Genomic DNA, 7,658 nt, shown 5'->3' with positions numbered 1-7,658 from the left:
TTTAACAGCGCTCTCCATTGGACGATTGTAAAGCACGCCGTGTTTCTCGGCCCTCGTATAACTTGATTGTTTTCACATTTTTTGTCGGACACAATGAAAAAAAAAATGCCATGCTTGGAAAACAAACTCCGAGTGGGACGCAAACATTATTTTATTTTCACCCACATACATAAGCTCCAAGAGCATGAACTCTCCTAGAAACGCAAGTCATCGCAAATCGATTTTTGAGTAGGGGGAAATGGTGTAATACGCACCGGGCAGGGTAATACGTGCCACCAAGATATTTTGCATGATGGACACTTTGAAACACTTGTCATTGCACCAACAGGTAGTATAGTGGTCAGGCTTGCTTCCACTCACTTTCTATGAAAAAAAAAAAAACGGTTTTCGTAATTTTGGAATCATTGGAAGTTATAATGATATTTTGTACTTGTTAAATGCAAGAAGAGGTGGAAATGCAAGTGTTTGATACATAAAACCTGTCACACTCGTTTTCAGATAGTTACAATCAGCGATTATACGGCTCACGAGCGCTCACGAGTCATAACATAGCTGATTGGGACACTTTGAAAGCGAAATTTCCAGGTTTCCTGTGTCAAACAAACACTTTGCTACCTCTTCTTTCAGCTAACAAGTACACAATATCGTATTAAAATATAACGATTTAATAAAAAAAACAGGTTTTTAATAGCAAGTGAGTGGAAGCAACCCTGATTGTGGGGTTAACTGTTATTCTAATCTTAACAGCTATGGCAGCAGTAACTGAATTGGGACGATGGACTTCCGGAGCGTCTTCATTCTTGGTGGCTGTCCTTTCGTGAGATCTTCATATACCACGATGAGTATTCAGAGATGATGCAGTAACTGCTTTGTTCGAAAGTATACGGAGCATTCGGTTCTTCGACGGTTCTTCGAAAGGATACGGAGCATGTATCTACGAAGTATCGCAAGGGCCGACCACCACGCAAACAAGCAATCTTCACATAGCAAAATCCCGGGTCGCTCCAATCAGGGGCTATTCCACGCCACGTCTGGAACTCTGTGCTGCTGTTCTGGGAAGTTAGTTGGCAGACAGCATCCATAAAACCACTAAGTTTAACGCCAAAATCACCTTCTGGTCGGAATCGACGATCGTTTTGCACTGGATCAACTCCCCGCCGTCATCCGTGGAAAATATTCGTTTCCAATCGAATAACAGAGGTCATCAGAACCACAGAAGGCTCCCAATGGTGAACAAAGTTGATTTTGTGTACAATGATTCTTTGACAGTGTGCAAAGAGTGTATCATTTTGTCATTTTTTTATGCATTTCAGTTTTGAGTAGAGTGAAAGAGATAGAACCAAAACATTCTAATACATTTGGTGAAAATGCTAGTACATTCCAGTAGTAGTGTTGCCATGTGATACAATCTAGTAGTAGTGGTGTTGCCATGTGGTACACTGAAAAATTGAAATAGCAGGTTAGTCACCAAAGTTTTCGAGCCGCTCCGTCTGTCACTTCGTTTGTGCTCACGTAATATAGGCTGTCTTGCAATGAGCACTCATACATAGGATTTCCAGTGAAAACTAGATTTACGAGTGCTCATTGCAAGACAGCGTATATCACGTGATATACGCTGTTATGTGAACGGGGTATTAGCAACAATCAATACGAAACTAACGATTTTAAATTGGCTCACTACTTGACTAGCCTATTGGTCCCAAGCAAACGATTAACGTATCCCATTCTAGGCGAAATTCTAGTACTACGCAATGTTTGTTTTGATTCGCTATGAAAGTTTGACAGATGAAATGAGGGGTTATTCGTTTTTCCTATGTTTCGAGAGGTGAATCGATTAGCTTGGGACCGAAGAGAGTACCAGAGCTGAGCCAAAAAGTTGAGCACGTTATTTCGGGACCTTCTAGTCTTAGAGTTACCTCTATGGTATTAGGCTGTGTTCCATTTGGTAAATTTTCACTTAAATTTGACACTTCGAAAATAAATTATAATGTTCGAAAATTCCTCTGTTGTTATCTGCCGATTTTCGAGAAGGTGTTTGTCAAAATTAGTTACTGGTCGGTCAGAAATAAGTCTGGTACAAAAGCAGGTTCATTTGAAAATTTTCCATCTGTCAAAATTAAGTGAAAATTCACCAAATGATACACAGCCTTAAAATATATTTACATGAACAGACTATCTACAGCTCAGGATAGATCATTGGTCTCATTGGCCAATCTGGAACCACTTTTATATTCCGAGGGAAATCTGTAGTAGGGCACAAGTTGTTAGAAATTGTTGATAACAGTTGAAAATGTAAAAAGCAATTCAGAAAAGTTAGGTTGGGCGCGATACACAAATTACTTAAAGCAATAGGTCGTATGAATAAAAGTGTTTACTTTACTTTTCCGTAAGAAAGCACCCCAACAAACATTGAATGTTTAATAAGAGCTTATTCAGGCAAAAACAAGCTTCTTCAGCTAAAAAATAGCTTATTCAGCTGTTGAACAACTCAAATTGTTTGTTAGGACGGGAAAGTAAAGTAAAATCTTTTTTATTCATACGGCCCAATAAATCTGGGTTTTGATACTTCGCTTATGTAACAGTAAGTAACGCTTAATGCTTCCCTTAAATTACGTAATGTCACCCCACCCATTTTTTTCAAGATTGAATTCAAAAAAATCAGTAACCGTACCCGGTTTCCATTACCAAACTCCCTCTATGTAACAATAAGTTACTTAAACTCGACACCCTACCCCTCCTCTATGTGTTGCGTAATGTGTGCACGAATCCTTAACATTGAATCCACTTTAGATTTTTTAAATAATTCCGGCAAGTTTGTTAACTCTTGAGGAAAGTAAAATACTTCGAATCGGTTGAAAATGTACGATTCAGTATAAGGTATTGGCCCAATTTGACCGCACTTGACTTCATTTTTTTGAGCCAATTAATACGAAAAATGAAATGCTTCTACTGCAGATGACTAGAAAGTTTTCCAAAGTGAACCCATGTTTTATCAGAAGCGAAGATTTTTCCCAATCACATGAGTTGCATTGAAAGTAAATATTTAAACATTTGTTGTCAACAAGTATTTCTATTTAACTTTATTTACATTACATTTTCGGCTATTTCAGTTCTTTTTAACTCGCCTAGCCTACGCAAGGCAGCATTCCTTGAAGACTGAGATCCAGTTGGTAAATTGTTTGGCACATTACCTCTTGTTTCGTCGTAAATTTCATCAGGATCCTCATCTTCCTCATAATGATCATTTTGATCAATGCACATATTGTGCAAAGTGCAACATGCGATAACAAATTTGCACATTCGTTCCACGTGAAAAAAAATCCAGCCGTGTTAACTGGCTGAATCGTTGCTTCAGCACACCGAAGCTATTTTCTATTCTGACCCGAGTTTGACAGTGCTTCCGATTATAATTCACCTGCTTAATCTTCAAGTTACCGTAGTCCTTGTACGGAGTCAACAAATACTCCCGGACCGGGTACGCAGCATCACCGAGAAGATGATATCTTCCCTGACATATACCTGGTAGATCATCGCTGATCGGTGACAATGAAAACACTCTTGAATCGTGGATTCGACTTGGTGACCCAACACAAACATCAAGAAATCTTCTGTTAGAATCACAGATTCCTTGAAGAGTCATCGATAGCATATCGTGCCGGTTGATGTAGGTGGACCTGATTTTATTGGCGGGTTTTCGAATTGCGATGTAGCTACCGTCAATACAGCCTATAATAAAGATGATGATGATGGTCCCACCTCTTACCCCTACAAAGGTTTGAGCTGGACGAGTTATCTTTAAGATAATTAAATATAAACATTTTAACCAGGTTTGCAAACAAAATCGAGCTGGTTACAATTACAGATATAAATGTCCTGTTAAATATGCTATAGGCATCAACCAAAAACATTCAAAGGTGTAACTAGTTATCAAAAGTTCAAGTATAGTCCTCGACAATACTTCCATTTACACGTGACCTGGGATTTACACGTTTAAGCTTCCGCAGTGCCAGGACTATATCCAAGGAAACGACTTCCAGCCAACCCTTTACTAATTCAAGGCTTTTGCCACAATTTCCACGTATTAGTCATTTATACCTGTATTTCGCGCGCGAGGCTCAAACCATTGTAGACTACTCAAAGCTATTTTTACTATTAATACTACAAAATCAAAAAACTACAAATCCTTCATCACCATCGAGGCAAACAATGTAGTTTTTTGTATATGCTACACAAATTACTAAAATGTCCATACAAAATAATCCGTTAGAGATAACTTTGTCTAGATACATGATTTATCCATTCATAAAAATTTAACTGCTCAATAAACAGCTTTTACATGTGAAATGCAGCGTCTCTTGAATTCTGTAAGTGTAGTTGCACGCTTGATGTGTCTAGGCATCGAATTGAAAACATTTATATCTTTGAAAAATAATGAATTTTGTGAAGCATTATTCAAAAGATGTGGTGCTCTTACTTCATCCGCGTTTCTAGTGTTATATCTATGAAAATCACTTCCTCTTTCAATCCGATCACACAAATATCGAGGCAGCAAACCGTTAACTACTTTAAAAATGAACACCATAGTCAAAAACACAATTCTTTGCTTCACTGACAGCCATTGCAAAGCGTCCAGCATAAAAGTTGAGGAAGTGAATCTATTACATCTTAAAATCAAACGCATTACTTTATTCTGCAAACGCTGTAATCTTGATATTTGTGTTTCATTGGCCAAAAATAAAATGGAAGGGCAAAAGTCTAGATGAGGGGAGATGATTGATTTGTATAACTGTATTTTACTACCAATAGTTAAATCGTTTTTCAAGCGACATAGGATTCCATACTTCTTGGCAATTTTCTTGATGACATTGTCAATATGAGAATTGAACTTGAGTTTGTCATCAATAATCACGCCAAGATATTTAATTTCCTGAACGCGATCAAGTGTCTCATCATCAATAACAACAGAGACATCATCATCTACACGATTCCGCGAAATTACCATGAATTTAGTTTTACTTATATTCAATTTCAATTGTTTATACTTCAACCATCTACTAAGAGAACGCAAATCTTCATTCAAGCGTGAAACGGCTTCTTCTAAATCTTTAGCTGCAATGAATAACACAGTATCGTCAGCAAAAAGATTAATATCACAAAACCGTAAAACTCGTCGCATGTCATTAATGTACATAATAAATAAAAGGGGCCCTAATACACTTCCCTGAGGCACTCCAAGGTCATTGTCAACGGGACAAGATACAAAATCATTAAAAACAGTCCTTTGTGTTCTGTCAGATAAATAGCTTTCAAACCATTTGTATGCAGAACCCGAAATTCCAAAGCGCTTGATTGTACTTAACAGTAAGGGCCTAGAAATTGTCTCAAAAGCGCGTTTTAGATCCAAAAACACAGCAAGAATCGTATCTTTATGCTCCAAATTTTCTTTCCATTTAGCTAACACTAAGTTTAACGCGGTTTCACAAGAATGGCCTTCCCGGTATCCCGATTGTTCCGGTATCAACAAACAGTTACTATTTAAATATTCTAACAGCTGGCCTTTTACAACAAGTTCTAAAATTTTCTCTAATGTGTGCAACATGTTGATGGGACGAAACTCTTCGGCTTTAATCGTCCCAGCAACTTTTTGTATAGGAACAACTAAAGATTCTTTCCAAATATGCGGCACGTGCCCAGATTGCAATGATTGATTAATAAGGTCCCGCAGAGTGTGTCGAATGACATGAAAGCAATCTTGAATAACTCTAGCATTAACATTATCTACTCCAGCCGTTTTTCCTAATGAAAAGCAAATATTTGTAAGTTCATCTAATGTAATTGGGTGAAAACCATTAAATCTACAATTACTATTAATCGGCTGTTTTATTTCGTCCGGTTCATTGATCAGTTCAACAGATTGATTGATCAGTGAAACGCTCTCGACGAAATAGTCATAAAACTTAGAAGCAATTACTTGTTCTGACTGTTCTAATATACCATCAAAAGTTATGGTCCGCGATTTACAATTACTAGGCTTCTTCAAAGATTTCAAAATTTTCCATAACTCTTTGCTGTTGTTTTGATGCTGATCAATTTTCCTCTAAATATATTCACATCGAGTTTTCTTAATCGATTTTGAATATTTATTACGCACGACCGTGTACCTATTCCAATGATTATCACTATTAGATCTACAAAACTTTTTGTACCATTTGTCCCTCTTACGTTTAAGACGCAAAAGATCCAAATTGTACCAGCTGTTCGAGTTTTTCAAAGAAACAAACTTTTGTTCAACTAATTTATTGGTACAAGTTTTCAAAACGTTAGTAAGAACAGCTGCATCTTCATCTAAAGTTCCGGTAACTAATGGAAAATCAGGAAAACCAGCAATCTGTAAATAATTTGAATATTTGATACTTTCAAAACATTATCCAATTTTAACTAACACTTTTGAATCCTGTAACGATTTTTTCCATTTCGGCCTCTGTCTCCGGAAAGCGAATAATCTCCTTGGACAGATTATAAAAAAAAGTCCAAGATTTTATTGAGGCATTTGTCGAAGGACGTTTCGGACATATTAAATAAAGTACCAATCTCTCGGTAAGAATTCTTGTTTGCACAAAACCTAGAAAGAAAAAGAAAAAAGTGAGAAAAATATATTATGAAATGATATTATTTTTCCGAAGCTCAGAAAACTTTCTCAAGGTTCGTAAAATTTTCCTAAAGTTCACACAACTTTCCTGATGAACTCACATTTTTTTTTTGAGTACCCCTTTTTTCTGATTTTTTTCTGAAGTTCACCGAAATTTTCTGAAATTTGCAAACAAAAACAAAAACTCATGGAGCCTCAGGGGAATTCTGTGAACTTCAGTACAATTCTGCAAATTACAGCATCGTACCAAACACATGATTGGGCTTCCCTATAATGGTCATCAGAATGTGATCCTCAAAATCGGAATCCGAATCGGATTCCCTTTCCGATTCCAATAATTGGACAGCGGAAGCTGCAAGAGCGATAGCAACGTTTTGCATTTTTTTTTATTCGCACAAGTTTCTTTACGATTACACGATCCAAAACAAAACACAATTTGACAGTTGGATGCAGTTGTATTGGTGAACCCAATCGCTAAACCGTAAAATAGCACAGTGCGAAACTAGTACTTTTTGAGTTGAAACTAGTGCGGAACTAGGTTGAACCAACAATCAATACGAAACTAACGATTTTAAATTGGCTCACCACTTTAGTAGCCTATTGGTCCCAAGCAAACGATTAATGTACCCTATTCTAGTTGAAATTCTATTACTACACTATGTTTGTTTTGATTCGCTATGAAAGTTTGACAGATAACATCAGGGGTGTGTGGATTCATGCAGAACATGCAGGGGTGAGTGAAATAGCTTGGGACTGCTTGGGACCGTTGTTCTGGTACTGAGTGAGACAAAAATAATAATGATTTTCTTCGGGACCCAGTGGTCTTAGAGTTACCTCTATGGTTGAACCCAAGAGAATAAAAAAACGTTTTGACAGCAGTTAGGTTGAAACTGGTGCAAAACTAGTTTCAACATGGGAATAAACAAATTCGCTATATGATCAGTCATTTCATGACTTGTACAGTGGCAGTTTTCAAGACTGGCTGGGGCTGTCAGTTAAGTCTTATATT

General features: G+C 37.2%; 1 pseudogene; it reads right to left on the bottom strand.

The window, feature by feature from the left end:
• Positions 1-3,084: 3,084 nt before the first annotated feature.
• LOC135704355 (putative nuclease HARBI1) lies at positions 3,085-7,029 on the bottom strand (annotated as a pseudogene).
• Positions 7,030-7,658: the final 629 nt, after the last annotated feature.

Source organism: Ochlerotatus camptorhynchus, unplaced genomic scaffold (assembly GCF_037179485.1).
Source record: "Ochlerotatus camptorhynchus isolate MF236.1 unplaced genomic scaffold, CSIRO-AGI_Acam_v1.1 ptg000001l, whole genome shotgun sequence".
Lineage (NCBI taxonomy): Eukaryota > Metazoa > Arthropoda > Insecta > Diptera > Culicidae > Ochlerotatus > Ochlerotatus camptorhynchus.
This window is presented reverse-complemented; position numbering and strand designations above follow the sequence as displayed.